The 17,002-nt window shown below is 43.9% G+C and overlaps 1 protein-coding gene and 1 pseudogene across 1 annotated transcript in view; one reads left to right on the top strand and one right to left on the bottom strand.

Annotated features, from left to right (window-relative positions):
- The window catches only part of LOC126455883 (high-affinity choline transporter 1-like), a 449,603-nt gene that overhangs the window by 13,034 nt on the left and 419,567 nt on the right, over nt 1-17,002 (top strand). The window lies entirely within an intron of this gene.
- LOC126459073 (5S ribosomal RNA) lies at nt 16,333-16,450 on the bottom strand (annotated as a pseudogene).

A 17,002-nucleotide genomic window follows, 5' to 3' on the forward strand; every position in this document is an offset into this window, starting at 1 on the left:
ATTTATGTGTTTCATAAACAATTCTTGAAAGTTAAACTTTTGCAAGTTAGGACAATGGGGTTGTAAAAAAGCAATCAGCACTCCGAATTTAAGTTACACTTCTTTTTTGTTGCAATATCGCGTAACTCGTTCCAAAACATCACTTCACAATATAAAACATACTTGAAAATATCTTCCTCACTGTTAAAGTTCACATTTCATAAACTGACTACAATTTGCGTCTTTTTAACATGACGACCAAAGCTTGACTCTCTAATAACCGCTTACGCTCCCAAAAATCAGAGTTAAAAGCACGTCAACGATCATAGTGACAAAAGAAAGAATTCACATAAGAATAATATCATTGCAATATATACATATCGATGTATCGAAGTATCTCTACATTAATGAAATCAAATCTGAATGTTGTCACAGAAATATGTTAACTATTTTACAGAAACACAGTAGAATATTGCTGATATCGAGAGGTTGAGGTGAGGTGCCGTAATGGTTACGTAATTCAAGTACCATTACAATACGGAAATAGACAGTACAGCATCAGAATTTTCATTCATTACTGTTTGTTGACGATAAAGTACTTATGGCTCTCGATAAGGATGAGGCCATGTATAAAATGAGAAAGTTAATGAATACTTATTTACAATGGGAACTTACAGTCAGTACGGATAAAACATCTTGTTGTTGGAATTTGGCAAAGCGAAGACTTGGATTTTGAGTTTGGCCAGGTAAGAAATGTAGAACTGTTCAAGTATCTGGATTCACTTGAACAGTGTGATGTGGACATAGCCCATAATTCGAGCGAGGGTGGCTATTACGTAATTAAATGGTATCATTTGGAGTCGGTACATATCCATATGAACAAAGAAAGTAGTGAAATTTGGAAATTTGTGATAACGTCTTATGAGACCAAACTGCTGAGGTCATCGGTCCCAGAAAGTAGTGCTTCCTGCTGTGGTTGAAAGTATTCTGACGTATGGTTCAGAGTGTTGGACACAGAACGAGAGACAAAGGGGGAAACAGGCTGTCGAAATGGGCGGGTTACGCCGTATCATGGGAGCGACCCGTTGGACCGACTGAGAAATGAAAACGTAAGAATGGAGATGGATGAAGTGGAACCAATCACAGATAGGACTGATCCTTCGAGCACTGAATTGGTATGGAAACATCCGACAGATGGAAGTACAGCAATAGCGGCAGTGTTTGCTCAACCGGTCTCCGTCAAGGGGAAGGACCCGAGGGAAGCCGAGGGCAATGTGGAGGACTATAGCCAAAGCCGTGGAAAGGAGAGGCCTATAGCAAGAAGAGTGGCAAGATAGACTTTTGTGGAATCTGAGAATAGGCAACTAGTGATAAGTGGAAACGTCTGCTAAAGTAAAAATGTAAGTAAAATGGAAGAAGCGGTGGGCAAATAGCAACGTTCTGCCACAAACATCCCTCGAAGTCACGACGAAGAAACATCACGGAAATGAGGGATCATACAGAAGTTTTGCAATAATCGTTCTTATTACACTCTTTTCGCTAATGGAACAGACCCGCGCTACAACACCGTAGTGTGGCTTGTGAACTGTAGCTGCAGATTTAGAGTAAAAGGCAGTTGCATCGTCCAAAGTGCAGTAGGCAAAAACGTATTTACGAAGATGCAAATAGTATTGCGCCAATTGAAGATGAGTGATGCATAGACACGTAGCTCAACCACCGTTAACAATGATAAATTAATCTTAAAAATTACAATTTATACTAGGAAGGTCACACGTGACACATTGCGGAAAGTATTGTTCCACGAGGCTTCCTCAAATGACTGATAGACCAATGATAAAGTACAGAGTTTAATATATGATACAGAGTGTAAGTTGCATTTGGGAAAGGAACACAACGGTTAGTTAAGTTGTCTCCATGATATTCTGTCTCCTCTCTCTACATCCGAGACTTTTAGGAGCGCTTCCACTGAATTTGCAAACGTAAAATTAGATTGCGAGAGGTGTGTTCAGTTATCTCAGTAGGTAGTGTGTTGCCTCCAAAACGTAAAGCGCCTAGTTCGAGTACCGGCACAGCACTGAGTTCCTACTTTTCTGGAAGGTTCATAGTAGCTTACACCTCTGCACAGTGAAAGTTTCACAGGCCTGCGAATATGCTGTTATAATATTACAGTATTCACAGTGCGTAAAAGCGGCACGTAACAGCATAAGCAAACCTGTAACGTGTGAGCATTTCGTTGAAGATTTGTCTTTTTAAATTTCTTCCTCATTGCTGTTTTCTACGTAATCTGATGTTAGGTGACCACTGCAGACTATACCTAATTACAGTGCTAATTTAAATAAATTTTATACGAGTAAATAAGTATCGAGTTTTAGTAACTTCACCGTCAAGGAATCAGTAGTAGTTTGACTGTCTGAGAACCTGATCGATCGGGGCTGTCGTTCCACCTAGATACCACTCTGCCAATGGGAAACTTAAACGATGTATTGCCTCGTTTTCCATGCGATCGGTCTGATACCAGTAAAGGCGAGCATTCACCGCACATGCGGTTTACAGCAACGCACAGACTTACAGCCTGCACGTAAGTGGCGCTTGCGCAGTGACGAGTGCATCACGCATGTACCGACAGGTTCTTAAAAGGGAGAGCTCTATGTACTTTCACTGGTATACACGTGACAACGGCAGGAACACTTTGCGCCGAAATTGGTAGCCATTGATTGTAGCAAGTTCTATCTCTTGTCTTATTTCTGTGTTTCGCATCTTGTCTGTCAGTGTGCAGCCTTTGACTGTCCTGAGAAATTTCATCCCAGCTGATGTAATTTTCCTTCTGTCTTTCTTCGAGAGTACCCACATTTCACTTCCGGATAATACTTCCGGTACTGTCATTGTTTTATAAAGCTTCAGATTACTTTCTTTTCTGGTTTTACATTTCGGACTTCTACGAATTGTTCCACATATCTGTTTAAATTAGCATAGGTTTCTTTCTGTGTCGCGATCCATGCTTGGAGATATCTCACATCCAAGATCTTTTACATTTATCTCAATATTGAAATTGATCATGTTTTCCTCATAAATGCCATTTCTGGTCATTTATTTGGAGATATTACCAGTTCATATACTTCTGCTATATTTCAAAGATGAATAGCCCTCTTTGTAAATTATCTTCTGTCTGTTCCACAATAAAATCGTCTGCATATAATTATAGTAGTAATAGATAATGCCACTATAGCCACACCTGAAAAGAGAGCCAAACACATTTACACTTTCAAAATGTATCCAAGACATATTCTGTTGTATGTAAACGTAAACCCACCACTAAAACACAGTAAAAAATACGATTACCTATGGAAATTTACACGTAGGACTTGACACACAGGATAGATAATGCGGTAGGAGCGTTGCTTCGAGAAAAATTTTGTAAAAGAGGTGTAAGTCGGAAATGGCCGTCTATATCTGCATCTACCTGACTATTCCACAATTCACACTCAAGTGCGTGGCAGAGGTTCATCGAACCACCTTCAGATTATTTCTCTACCGTTCCAGTTTCGAAACAGCGCTCGGGAAAAGAAACACTTAAATTTCTCCGAGAGAGCTATAAATTTCTCTTATTTTATTACGATCATCGTTTCTTCCTTTGTAGGTTAACACCAACAAAATATTTTCGCATTCGGAGGAGAAACTTGGTGATTGAAATTTAATGAAAAGTGCTCGCCACAACGAAAAACAGCTTTGTTTTAATTATCATGATTCCAACTCACGTATCATATACGTGACACTCTCTCCCCTATTTAGCGATAATTGTATTGTATGTTAACCAGGGTCTAGAAACGACGGAGAGGCTCCATCTCTGCCGCAACTGCAATGGTCCACAACCCCACGACGACTACCGCAGTCCAGTTCACCCCTCCGCTGTCCTGCTGTCTCACACCGAACCCAGGGTTATAGTGCAGTTCGGCCCCTGGTGGGCCCCCCCTCCCCCCCCCCCCCCCACCACCACCCACCCACGGAACGTCTCATACCAGACGAATCTAACGCCTATGTTTGTGTGGTAGAGTAATGGTGGTGTACGCGTACGTGGAGAACTTGTTTGTGCAGCAATCGCCGACATAGTGTTGTTGAGGCGGAATAAGGGGAACCAACCAGCATTCGCCGTGACAGATGGAAATCCGCATAAAAACCACCCACAGACTGGCTGGCTCACCGGACCTCGCACAGTCCGCCGGGCGGATTCGCGGCGCGAACCAGGCGCCCCTTCCCGCCCAGAAAGCCGTGCGTTAGACCGCACGGCCAACCGGGCGGGCTAGCGATGATATAAAACGAGTTGCCCTCCTTTGACTTTTTCGATGCCCTCAATCAATGCTACCTGATACGAATCCCACACGGCTCAGCAGCACTCCAGAAGAGGGCGGACAAGCGTAGTGTAGGCAATATGTTTAGAAAACCTGTTACATCCTTTGTTTCGCCAATAAAACGCAGCCTTCAGTTTGCCTCACCCGCTACATTGTCTGTGTGGTAGTTCCAATTCAAATTGTTCGTAATTGTAATGCCTAGGTATTTGCTTGAATTAACAGCCTTTAGATTTGTGTGATCTATTGCGTAACCGAAATTTAACAAATTCGTTTTAGTACTCATGTGAATGACCTGACACTTTTCTTTGTTTAGAATCAATTGTCACATTTCGCACCATACAGATGATAAATCATTTTTCAATTGGTTTTGGTCTTCTCATGACTTTACAAGACCCTAAAGGACACCATCAGTTGCAAACAATGTAAGAGGGTTTTGCAAATTGTCCCGTACACTATTTATATAGTTTAGGAGCAGTAGGCGGTCTAAAACACTTCCCTGCGGAACGCCAGATATCACTTCTGTTTTACTGGATGTCTTACCATCAGTTACTACGAAATGTGACCTTCCTGACAGGAATCCAGTCGGACAATTGAGACGATACTCGATAGGCAAGAAATTTGATTAGAAGCCTGTGAAAATTTGGAAATTTATGGTAAGTTCTTATGGGACCAAACTGCTGAGGTCATCGGTCCATCGGCTTACACACTACTTAATCTAACTCATGCTAAGGGCAACACACACACTCAAACCCGAGGGAGGATTCGTACCTGCGACGGGGGAAGACGCGCGAACCGTGGCAAGGCGCCCAAGACCGTGCGGCTACCCCGCGCGGCCCGCTTGTGAGGAATGGGGTCAAAAGCCTTTCGGAAATCTAGAGATATAGAATAAATCTGAGAACCGGTGTCGATACCACTCATTATTTCGGGTGAATAAAGAACTAGCTGTGTTTCACGAGAACGATATTTCCGGAACCTCTGCTATTTATCAACAGATTGCTTTTTTCCGACGTAATTCATAGTGTTCGAACGCAGTACATGTTCCAAAATCCTACTGCAAATCGATGAAAATGATGTGTGTCGGTAAATCAGCGTATAATTACTAGTATTTCCCTTCCTGAGTGTTGGTGTGACCTGTGCAACTTTCCAGTCCTTAAGTACGGAACTTTCGTCGAGCGAGCGGTTGTATATGACTGCTAATTATGGAGCTTTTGTGTCAGCCTACTTTGAAGGGAAGGTGACTGGTATACAGTCGGGACTGGAGGTCTTGCCACCGCTGTGGAGCTGCGGCCATAAGGTGACAGCCAGTCTGCGATGTGCACGTGGAAGTTTGTACGGTAAGCGAAAGCGTTTAGTTGTGTCTTGCAGCGCGGTTTGGTTCGGCTACTGCTTTGTTATGCTGTGGTTAGTCACGACTGCTAATCTACTGTATTTGTTATAATGATAGTTCATTCACGCTCTCTGTACACTAACATAAAATATGTGACATTTACATTCAGTTATGAGTAACATTGCATCTTATAGTACCACATCTCGACTGCAATGTTATTTCTGCAGGACAGCGTATCACCATATGAAATGAATGGCGTTAAGGTACTTTTAGGGAAGAAATGGTTCAAATGACTCTGAGCACTATGGGACTTAACATCTGAGGTCATGAATCCCTTAGAACTTAGAACTACTTAAACCTAACTAACCTAAGGACATCACACACATCCATGCCCGAGGCAGGATTCGAACCTGCGACCGTAGCGGCCGCGCGGTTCCAGACTGAAGCGCCTTTAACCGCGTGGCCACACTGGCCGGCTTTTAGGGAAGTCCGTTCCCTATAAACACCAGAGAAAGTTTTCTTCTAACGTAACCCCAGCTAAAGAGGGAAATTTCAAGTTTGTCTTGTTTTGACTGTTCAGCTGAAAGCGTTACCTTCTTCATCTACATCTACACACACACTCCGCAAACCATCGTACTGTGGGTGGAGTGGGTACCCTGTACCACTAATAACTTCCTTTCCAGTTCCACTTGCAAATTGAACGGAGGAAAACCGACTATCTATAAGCCTCCATATGAGCCCAAATATCTCTTCTCTTCGAGGTTCTTATGCGAAAAGTACTTTGGTGGCAGTAGGATCGTTCTGCAGTCGGCTTCAAATGTCAGTTCTCTAAATTTTCTCAACAGTGTTCCTCGGAAAGAACATCACCTTCCCTCCAGAAATACCCATTGAGCTAATTTGATGGGTAAATGTGCTCTTTAGCTCACCGCTCGCTTGTTGCTGATTGGTTCTCGTTTTATAGCTGTGGCTCCACAACGGTGCATTTCCGACATGCGCTTATGTGGAATAGTTTGATCGATTCGACGTCCCCCAGTTGCAGATTGTCTAACGGCTTCCAAGGGTAACAAAAATTGCTTCGCAATATTTCGCCTAGTTATCGACAGAACTGAAATATCGGAAATGTTGTAAACCTACTCGTTAAGTGATGCTCGTAGGATCGTTACTGTGAGCGTGACGTGCAGGGGCTCGGCAGTGCAGAGTGCTCTCTGCCTGCTACACTCAGGTGCTCATCACACAAACGATGTGCTAACTGGTGTAAGCCTTATATTGCCTTAACCCGGCAAATTTGTAAATGTAGTTGTTGAAAATGTCCTGTGATTCCAAAACTGTTAAATACGAATGACAACAACCCTTATCAGTCTTTTGTCATGTAAATTAAATTTCCTACCAGATACACACCGACGAGCCGGAACATTATGACCACTGCCCATCGCGAGGTTGAACTCCTTCTGGTGGTGTTGCGGACACGTGGCGCAGTGAGGAAAGGATGTAAGCGGAAGAGAGACGAATGGGCAGTCATTATAGCGAAGATACGAGTCGCAAATGCGGAAATCCACTGATATAAGCGGTTTTGACAAAGGGCACTTTGTTGTGGCGCTGCGACTGGAAACGAGAATCTCTGATACGGCGAAGCTGGTCGCCTGTTGGAAGGCGGTTGAATGATGGTGAAGTAACGAGTAGGCCGTATGGTATTGGACGACCACATCTCATCACAAAACGTAGAGGTTGCAGGTTCCCCCACTGTGTAATCCAGGATAGACAGCGATCTGTGGGCAGGTCAGACGACAGAGCACAATGATGGTGCAGGCACGAGTGTTTCGGAGCACACTGTTCAGAGGGTATTGTTGAACATGGAGCTCCACGTCACACGACCCTACATGTTCCTTTGTTGTCCTAACGACATCGCATGTCATGATTGCAGCGGGCACAGCATCATTGAGTTTTGACAGTGGATCAATAAAAACGTTTCGCCTTTCGAATGAATCGCATTTCTTGTTAGACCAGGTTAGGTATTTTCACGCCGTCAGCCAGGCGAAATGCTGCACGAAACATGCACCGCGACACAGATACAGGCCGGTGAGGCAATAATTATGCTTTGGGGTACACTGAGTTGGGCTTCCGTGGGATCTATGAAGCTAATCGAAGGCATGATGACACGATTGAACTACTTGAACATTATTGCTAACCACCTGCATCGCTTCATGCTTGACGTCTCCCTCTACAACGATGTCATCTTCCAACAGGATAACTGTCCGTTTTGCATGTTCGGAACCGTGTTACAGTGGTTTGAGTGCGTTATAATAAACTCACATTGATGTCTTGGCCAACAAACATGCCTGATCTCCACCTACTGGAACACACGTCGGGCGCCAGCTGCGTGCTCCTAAATCATCACATCGTAATTTGCAGGAATTGCTTGCGCTGTGTGTAGCCATCTATTGCCACTTACTTCTGGAATCATGTCAAGGACTTGTAGAGTCCATGCCAAGCAGAATCTCTGTTGTATTGTGTTTGAAAAGTGGACCGATACGCTATTAAACAAGTGGTCATTATGTTTTGGCTAATCAGTGAATATTGTTACATGTAAAGACACCTGCCTTAGAATTGAATATTTTTACATGTAAGTAGACCTGTCTTACAACAGAACGCCGCCACAGTGAGTTCACATTCCAGTTATGTAGAACAAATCTGTCACATTTATAATTATGGGCTGTAGATCTAAAGAAGAGGGGGAGGGGGGGGGGGAACTAATCGGTTCTCTTAAACACTATTTATTTTTATAAATTGCTTCACAAAACTGGATATTTTATTGAAGTGAATTTATGAATAGTTATTCATTTGATGCTAAACAAGACAAACTGTTTATGCGGGAATCTAAAAAGCCAATTTCCACAATGGAATGCACGTTTATGTGCCCAAAAGTACAATAAATGTTAGTTTGAGCGAAGATTGCTTGGATACGGATTATTCTGTTAACAAGTAGTGGATTGCTATGGAACGTGATTGACTTTCCTAAATCTGTGCAGCCCGCAAACACAAGTTAAAAACCGGATCCAAAATCCAAATAATTAAAGGCACTGGAAAGCAACACAAGTTGCGGAATTGGCCTCGCAAACTGTGAGCTGCTCAGAGCAAAAGGAGCGATAACAGTAAAAAGACGACGATTCAAATGGTTCAAATGGCTCTAAGCACCATGGGACTGAACATCTGAGGCCATCAGTCCCCCAGAACTTAGAACTACTTAAACCTAACTAACATAGGGACATCACACACATCCATGCCCGAGGCAGGATTCGAACCTGCGACCGTAGCAGCATCGCGGTTCCGTACTGAAGTGCCTAGAACCGCTCGGTCACAATGGCCGGCCAAGACGACGATTACTCGACCTGTTCAGCGGAAACTGCGCCAGGCGGGATCAGCATCCCCCCCCCCCCCATCTCTCCCTCTCTCTCTCTCTCTCTCTCTCTCTCTACGTGCAGTCTCCGGCCACAAGTTCTCGCACCGACTCCTCGACTGATTATCACTCCCCTCCGCTCCCGCAACACTACGTATTGGAGGGGAGGATTCACAGCTTTCGCCACCGTGAGAAGCCTGCCAAATCTTCTCCACATCGCTTACAGTATACCCACGATCTGCCCAGAGGATGGTACACTGCATATTTATCCTGTGTCGCCGGTCATTGGTTCAAACGTTTACGCTTCAGTGCGTACGCCGATGGCCCTTTTGACCGACTGACATCATCCGAGCAATTAGATTCTGGAATTTTGTCACATTCAACATGATACAATCTTCGTGTCGTTATTTGCAGCCGCCGACAGGAAATGCAGCTTTGCCACTCCAAAAATGTTCAGGGAACCTGTGGTCACCCTGCTATCTCCAAGACCATGCCCCTTCGCGGACACCAGAAACCGGTCGGCGTGTGGCCACAACATTTTTGCGAACCAACAGTCCAACAGGGGAGAGCATGAGGTGTCTTGTATGTATAGAACTGCGACCACCCACGGCCGTCGCCGAACCCTCTCATACCTCCCTCATCGAAGAGAATGCACAAATTTTACACCAGAAGCCATTAGTGACATATTTCCCTCCAGCATAGTTAAGAATATTAAACTGCCAATTTTACTTATCATCGCAAAGCAATATGTCTGATGGTACTGTCACAGTTTGGTGTTAAAAGTGTAACATCATAAGACAATTACTGCATTTCGAAACTGCGTATGTATTGAGGCAGCCTAAGTAACGTCGCCAAATACCACAACTTTATTCATTCAGTATTTGCGCATGGGAGCACTTAGCGACTAGCAACAATCTTTCTACATAATTTCAAACCTTTACGAAACTTTTTGTCGCTGTCACTCTCCACAAAATGATGAAAGGAAAAAATGGTAACGCTTAGTACACTTTCGTTGTTCGTGCAGTAGATCGTCAGTGTCAGGCACGACGTTTTAATTTATTACTTTTTTACCACCTATTCTATTCACAACACAGTTTGCAGATAGTACTCACATATACCATTGAATGTCCGGTGAAATTGTATCATTGTACTATGTATAGTTCATATATATACATTGAGACGCGTGGAAAACTTGTTTTGCTTACAGTGGAGCGCAAATTACCCAGACTATGTTTGTCGAGTGGTTCATTATGAGAGGACACAGCGACTCCTAATAAACCGTAACTATAATTTCAAAGTCTTTCTAAACTTTTTCTCGCTTACATGCTTAACGTCAACTTTTTAACACATTAACTCATTCCTAAAGTAAATCAGAAGATTGATAGTGTTTTATACATGAAAGTTCGATTCTACAAGGAATCGTCGGTTTACTGGTATGTAGCTGTTTAGAGAAAAAAAATATCTTTCTCAAATGAAACTATTCTACGTAATAACTGCGCTGGAAACTGATTGGTTGACACAGTTCAGTATATCGCCACTGCAATGTTTTGAATTATGATGGGTAGGCGAAGTCTCTCGTATACACCGGGAATTTTGTGGTTGAAGTACGAGGAAATGTCCGGTATAAAGCAAGATACGTTATTTTGTTGTCGAACTTAGTAGCGGGTTTTGAAACTAAACTGGTGTGCGCGGAACTAGACCATTGTGCGCTCGATGTGGCTAGAGATGCGGCCGGAACAGGAAGTCGATTGCGAAAGCTGCAGCACCGCGCACCGGTAAACTGCGTCTGTGAAGATGAGTTTCACTGCCTTATATTTTTGAAGAGTCAATGATAAAATCAGAAGGCCAAAACTGTGGAAGCACTAGAAATATCGATACAACAGTGAATAAATACAGACAAGCCATAAAACGACTTGTATTGTCGTGACTATTTATGCGTCGTGTTGAACTTTGAATGCCTTGTCTTGCCCTGATTCGGCCAGGCCGCGGTGCCCGAGCGGTTGTAGGCCCTTCAGTCCGGAACCGCACTGCTGGTACGGTCGCAGGTTCGAACCCTGCCTCGGACATGAATGTGTGTGATGTCCTTAGGTTAGTTAGGTTTAAGTAGTTCTAAGTCTAGGGGACTGACGACCTCAAATGTTAAGTACCATAGTGCTTAGAGCCATTTGATTTGCCGTGATTCGAATCCGGAAAACGTTCACATGTCATATGGTGAGAGGTTTAAAGTGCAGCATTTATCAAGCTCAGTTTATGGAGTACTTGTTTAGAGTGCAAACAATCTGTAAGTTCACTTTAAAAATTGTACGCTACGCCATTAGTGGTCCAATGACGCCAGTAAGCATTTTGACGTGAATATGAAACAATGATGAGAAACTGCATACGACGGATGGTGCAGTTGATGCTCTGGAAGGGACATTTCCATAGACTGAGTTTTGAGCACTTACAATTCATATCAAAGAAATCATTTTATACAATTTATGAACTATTCTGTAGGTACCTGAATCAACACAGACATATTAACAACTGAAATACACAGTAATGATGTTACACAATAGTATTTATTTTAAATTTTTTTGTGAAGCGGCTTCCGGCTTTCTTGACCGTTGTACCTTCGAGTTATCTGACAATGGCCTATAATGCCGAAAGCCAGTTCACAACAAAATTTACGATAAATGTTATTCTGGAACTTCATTATTGTCTATTTCAGTTTTTAGTAATAAATCATCTTTACATTGGAATAAAGACTCTAAATTCCAGTCTTGTTTCAATTACATGACGATATGGAATCACGTGGCTCTACTCAAACGGCGGGCGCATGCTGTAACTGTGGCCTATCGACGACTACCGGAAGTCGTAGACATGGGCATAAAATGCGTTCGTGCACGTGACTGCAAATTCCGCTGTGTCCAGCCTGGATAACTGTGAAATGAAAAATGGGGGACAACACGAACATGTTAATATCATTGGATCAGCACAACCGTTCTGCCTCACTTACTGCTCATGATCATATAAAATTCAAACGACTCGTATCGGCAGCACGTCACTGTCCTTAGCTGCGTTAGGATGTTACCTGGCGTCGAATACACCACAAAGTGCGGTGTTTATGTGCTGCTCGGTGTCGTACCATACATCAGACTCACCTGTTTACACGCCATTAAGAAACAGTCCTAAAAGAGCTTGTAAGTATATTGTAGGGTAGGCTGTTCTGAGAAATAAATGTTAAGATAAAAATTCGATACGTTGCGTCGTTTCCAAGTTAATTAGCACCGAAGTTAGCCAATCAGACCGTTGCGCGCGCAGATTCAAGCGACCCGCCAGACGGTGCCGCCGTAGGTGTTCTTCGTTTGGTTTCCTAAAACCAAAAAGAGAGTGATACAAACATTGAACGTGGGACGGTAGTAACTGCCGAACCCGAGTCAAAGGCTGAGCAGTCTCGTGTGCTATCATCCACGATATGAGAACAACTGACACTAATTGTTTTTCATGGGACGCTTGAATTTGCGCGCGCAACGGACGGATAGCCTAACTTCAGTGTTAAGTACGTCGGAAACGTAGCAGTGTACCTATTTTTTTTCTTAAAATTATTTCCAAGCACCCACTATCCTGCAAGACTCTTCCACGCTTTTCAGAGTGTGTCTGACCGCCCTATATATTTCACATACTTTGGAATTACGGACACGTAGTACATAACACTTTGAACTTTAATATACATTAGCTAATGAGGAAACAATCTAACGTAGGTGAAACATAAAAAAGTTTTACAGAAATTTTTTGGTGGTATGTATACACTACTGGCCATTAAAATTGCTACACCAAGAAGAAATGCAGATGATAAACGGGTATTCATTAGACAAATATATTATACTAGCACTGACATGTGATTACATTTTCACGCAATTTGGGTGCATAGATCCTGAGAAATCAGTACCCAGAACAACCACCTTTGGCCGTAATAACGGCCTTGACACGCCTGGGCATTGAGACAAACAGAGCTTGGATGGCGTGTGCAGGTACAGCTACCCATGCAGCTTCAACACGATGCCACATTTCATCAAGAGTAGTGACCGGCGTATTGTGACGAGCCAGTTGCTCGGCGACCATTGACCAGACGTTTTCAATTGGTGAGAGATCTGGAGAATGTGCTGGCCAGGACAGCAGTCGAACATTTTCTGTATCCAGGAACGCCCGTACAGGACCTGCAACATGCGGTCGTGCATTATCCTGCTGAAATGTAGGATTTCGCAGGGATCGAATGAAGGGTAGAGCCACGGGTCGTAACACATCTGAAATGTAACGTCCACTGTTCAAAGTGCCGTCAATGCGAACAAGAGGTGAGCGAGACGTGTAACCACTAGTACCCCATACCATCACGCCGGGTGATACGCCAGTATGTCGATGACGAATACACGCTTCCAACGTGAGTTCACCGCGATGTCACCAAACACAGATGCGACCATCATGATGCTGTAAACAGAACCTGGATTCATCCGAAAAAATGACGTTTTGCCATTCGTGCACCCAGGTTCGTCGTTGAGTACACCTTCGCAGGCGCTCCTGTCTGTGATGCAGCGTTAAGGGTAACTGCAGCCATTGTCTCCGAGCTGATATTCCATCCTGCTGCAAAAGTCGTCGAACTGTTCGTGCAGATGTTTGTTGTCTTCCAAACGTCCCCATCTGTTGACTCAGGGATTGAGACGCGGATGCACGATCCGTTACAGCCATGCGGATAAGATGCCTGTCATCTCGACTGCTAGTGATACGAGGCCGTTCGGATCCAGCACTACGTTCCGTATTACCCTCCTGAACCCAACGATTCCATATTCTGCTAACAGTCATTGGATCTCGACCAACGCGAGCAGCAATGTCGCGATACGATAAACCGCATTCGTGATAGGCTACAATCAGACCTTTATCAAAGTCGGAAACGTGATGGTACGCATTTCTCCTCCTTACACGAGGCATCACAACAATGTTTCACCAGGCAACGCCGGTCAACTGCTGTTTGTGTATGAGAAATCGGTTGGAAACTTTCCTCATGTCAGCACGTTGTAGGTATCGCCACTGGCGCCAACGTTGTGTGAATGCTCTGAAAAGGTAATCATTTGCATATCACAGTATGTTCTTCCTGTCGGTTAACTTCCGCGTCTGTAGCACGTTGTCTTCGTGGTGTAGCAATTTTAATGGCCAGTAGTGTAGTGTAAAAATATCTTATGAAAGACAGACTATATACACTGCTCTTCAAAACTTGAGGGCGAAATAAAGTAATAGAACATATTAACTACTACGTGGAAATGAAAAAATGCGGTAGCCTGTTGCCAAAGATCTCCTTGCCCTGCACAGAAAGCTGTACGTCACACGGCCTGAAGGTGGTTCCAAATGGCGCTGCCCCGCAACACGTGGAAGTTGAAGGAACGGATAAAGAGTGTGCCAGTCATCGAGCAGTTACGGTTCACTGCGATGGTGTTGTTCATCACAGAATGTCCCGGAGACAAAAGGTGGATGACTTCACAAGGGGAAGAATCCTGGTAACTGTGAAGAAACCGAAGTGTGACGAGTGTAGCCCAGGCGTTTGGTATTGCTCACAGCATTCCTTCACGTGCATGGGGAGCGTTCCGAACCACAGGGAATGCAACTTGAAGGGGTGATGGTCGACCATAATCGATTACAGCAGCAGATGACCGCTACATTGTGACCCACATCAAACAATGGATGAAATTGCAACACGATCTTACAGGACCGCAAGGTACGAGTATGCAATCTCACACTCCACGATGCTACGGCGACTGAGTGGGGCTGATCCCTTTGCCCGACGATAAGTACGTCCTGTTCCCTCAGCACACATTGGCGGCACAGTTTGAGACAGTGTCAAGAGCATGGAAATGTGACCAACGCGGAGTGGGGTCGCGATCTCCTCTCGGACGAGAACAGTTTTAGTCTGAGTAATGATTCTGGAGTAGAATACGTTGAAGAGTATATTGAAGGCCTCTAGGAGGGGGAAGATTTGTCTGAAGTGGTTGAAGAAGAAGCAGGAGTCGATTTACAAGAGGTAGGGGATCCGGTATTAGAATCAGAATTTAAGAGAACTTGGAACGACTTAGGATCAAAAAAGACAGAAGGGATAGATAACATTCCATCAGAATTTCTAAAATCGTTGGGGCAAGTGGCAACAAAACGACTATTCACGTTGGTGCGCAGAATGTCTGGGGACGTACCATCAGACGTTTGTGAAAATATCATCCATGCAATTCCGAAGACTGCAAGAGCTGACAAGTGCGAGAATTATCGCACAGTCAGGTTAACAGCTCATGAATCCAAGCTGTTGACAAGAATGACATACAGAAGAATGGAAAAGAAAATTCAGGATGTGTTAGATGACAATCTGTTTGACTTTAGGAAAGGCAAAGGAACCAGAGAGGCAATTCTGACGTTGCGGTTGATAATAGAAACAAGACTAAAGAAAAATCGAGACACGTTCATAGAGACGTGGAAAAAGCGTTCCACAATGTCACATTGTGCAAAATATTCGACATTCTGAAGAAAACAGGGGTAAGCTATAGGGAGAGACGGATAATATACAATATGTACAAGAGCCAAGAGGGAATAATAAAAGTGGACAACCAACAACGAAGTTCTCGGATTAGAAAAGTTATAAGATAAGGATGTAGTCTTTCGCCCCTACTATTCAATCTCTAAATCGAAGAAGCTATGATGGAAATAAAAGAAAGGTTCCGGGGTGGAATTAAGATTCAAGGTGAAAGGATATCAATGATACGATTCCCTGATAACATTGCTATCCTGAGTGAAAGTTAAGAAGATTTACATAATCTGCTGAATGGAATGAGCAGTCTGGTAGGTACAGAATATGGACTGAGATAAATCGAAGGAAGACGGAAGTGATGAGTAGTAGCAGAAACGAGAACAGCGAGAAACTAACATCAGGATTGATGGTCACGAAATTAAGGAATCCCACTACCTAGGCAACAAAATAACCAATGACGGACGGAGCGAGGAGGATATCAAAAGCAGACTAGCACTGGCAAAAAAGGCATTACTGGCCAAGAGATGCCTACTAGTACTACAAAAAAAAAAAAAAAAAAAAAAAAAAACACTTAAATCCTCCCGAACAGGTACCGACTGGCCCACGGGCGTCACTGGACGCGTAGATGGAGGGGCATGTGGTCAGCACACCGCTCTCCCGGCCGTATGTCAGTTTCCGAAACCGAAGCAGCTACTTCTCAATCAAGTAGCTCCTCAGTTTGCGCCACAAGGACTAAATGCACCCCGCTTGCCAACAGCGCTCGCCAGACCAGATGGTCACCCATCCAAGTACTAGCCCAGCCCGACAGCGCTTAACTTCGGTGATATGACGGGAACCGATGTTACCACTGCGGCAAGGCCGTTGGCCAACTAGTATCAAACATAGGTATTAATGTGAGGAAGAAATTTCTGAGAATGTACGCCTGGAGCACAGCACTGTGTGGTTGTGAAACATGGACTGTGGGAAAACCGGAACAGAAGAGAATCGAAGCATTTGAGATGTGATGCTACAGACGATCAGACTGATCAGATAAGGAATGAGGAGGTTCTGCGCAGAATCGGAGAGGAAAGGAATATGTGGAAAACACTAACAAGGAGAAGGAACAGGATGATAGGACATCTGTTAAGACGTGAGGGAATACTTGAGGGACCTATGGAGGACAAAAACTGTAGAGGAAGACGGAGTGGAATACATCCAGCAAATAACTTACGACGTAGGTTGCAAGTGCTACTCTGAGATGAGGAGGTTGACACAGGAGAGGAATTCGTGGCGGGTCGCATCGAACCAGTCACAAAACTATTGAATCAAAAATATTCTGGACGTACCTTCATATGTCATATGGCGAGAGGTGGAAACAAGTAATGCACTCAGGAACATTATAGGGTCTTTTTTGTGGTGCAGGTGTTATCGTTTCGGGA

Source organism: Schistocerca serialis, chromosome 2 (assembly GCF_023864345.2).
Source record: "Schistocerca serialis cubense isolate TAMUIC-IGC-003099 chromosome 2, iqSchSeri2.2, whole genome shotgun sequence".
Classification (NCBI taxonomy): Eukaryota; Metazoa; Arthropoda; class Insecta; order Orthoptera; family Acrididae; genus Schistocerca; species Schistocerca serialis.